The sequence below is a fragment of the Vombatus ursinus genome, unplaced genomic scaffold (genome assembly GCF_900497805.2).
Source record: "Vombatus ursinus unplaced genomic scaffold, bare-nosed wombat genome assembly UNPS02014830.1, whole genome shotgun sequence".
In the NCBI taxonomy this organism is placed as follows: domain Eukaryota; kingdom Metazoa; phylum Chordata; class Mammalia; order Diprotodontia; family Vombatidae; genus Vombatus; species Vombatus ursinus.
Window position 1 is genome coordinate 13,811,965 of NW_020954608.1, and position 1,838 is coordinate 13,813,802.

Below are 1,838 nucleotides of genomic sequence, written 5' to 3' on the forward strand. Positions count from 1 at the left end.
TGGGAAGTTCTAGCCTAAGGAATCATAGGATCATAAATTTACAGCTGGAAGGAAATTTAGAACCCATCCTTTCCAAAACTCTTTATTTTACAGATTAGGAAACTGAGACTCAGAGAGATTAATTGATTTGTCCAAGGTCACATAGGTAATAAATGACAGGTCTGTGCTTGACACTAACCATATCATGGCAAATAATAAGGAAAATCCAGCTTTTACTACTGAAAAGTATATTTACTTTACGTACAAAGCAGACTGGCTTACAGCTTCCTGAAGTCACCTCTATATTTTGTACCTTTATTTCCTGCCATAACCCAACACTTCTCTGGCCTTCCTTGAGACACTTGGCCTCAGGCAAGGAAAGCAAAGTTGGCAGGTGGAAAGAGCCAGGACCCAGAGCTGAGAGAGATTCAGCCTCTGACCATTAAGGCAGCCCTCAAATTCTTCTGTCCAGTTTCTTCATTTGTAAAAATAGAGATAATACCAGAGAGGGTTGTTGTGAGGATCAAATGACGTAATGTAAATGTATTATTTAAGGTACAACATAAACAAATGTCAGCTATCATTATCCTTCAGGGTCACAGATGCTGTTCAGTCCAATTCTGTCAATTTTAAACTTATGTCCTTAAAGGGAATTTGACAGAGCCACAGTGCAACCTTGTAGCTTCAACACCATAGGAGAAAAAATAAGATACAATTTAAATAAGAACGGTATGATCTGGGAGGTTGCAACATCTGTTTAAAATGGTAGAATATTTCCAGAGTAATAACATTGTTGCCATTCATATTTAATATCTACTTCACACCATGAGCTCCACAAACTTCAGACTAAAATATCTCTTCTTTCCAACTGGGCATATGGCATAGCTGCCACTACATTTTAAAGGACTATTAAACTGCTCTAAGTAGAAGATGTTAACCAGCTCAGTCCCCGGCTAGAAGAACTTATATTTAGGTAAAATAGATCTGGAAGGGATTTCATTTGTGTTGATAGAGGAAATGCCCACTTTGATGAAGTCAGTCTACTTAAGTGTTAATAATAATGTGAATTTCTTAGGAAGGTAATGGCATAGTTCATTCACATGCTGGCTCATCCACTAACTACCTGTAGTATGTCACTTAACCTCTCTAGGGCTCAGTTTCTTCACATGAAAAAAGAGGAGATTGGACTGGATGATTTCTAAAGGGCCTTTCCAGCTCTGATTGATAATCTTATTGATTAGCTACCAGAGTTAAAATCAAAGTAATGCTGCATTTATATCTGAAAGGAGATGTCTTAGAGTGCCCTGAGACTCTGTGGGAAGCAGCCCCAGTCGTTAAGTAAGAGCAAAGCAGGTATACAGTGGCAGCAGCTGCTGTCCAGAAGACTGGAGAGTATTTGCCATATAAGGGGGTCAGAGACTGACAGCCCCCTTTACCAAGATGGCCTCGGCAGCTGGAAAACAGCGTGAGCGGCCATTGTGGTAAAGGTCCAGATATGCGGACACTAAGGTCACAATCGGCAGGGGTGAATAAGAAGCAAGGAGCAATCAGGGTCGCGGTGAAGTGCAGCCACGGCTGCTATGCTATGGTGAGGCTCCGGGCGCTGGGCAGCTGCCTGGGCTTGCTGGCTCTCTGGGCCACCAGCCGGTCCGACGCGAGAGGAGCCTGGGTGAAGAGGTGTCAGGTCTTTAGGGGGTGCGACTACGGGGAGCCGGCGGGCGGAGCCGTGTGCAAGGCGCTGGAGCCCCAAGGCAAGATGGAACCTAGGCGGGAGGAGGAGCGCGAGCCCGAGCCGGAGCGCGAGCCCGAGCCGGAGCGCGAGCCCGAGCCGGAGCGCGAGCCCGAGCCGGAGCGCGAGC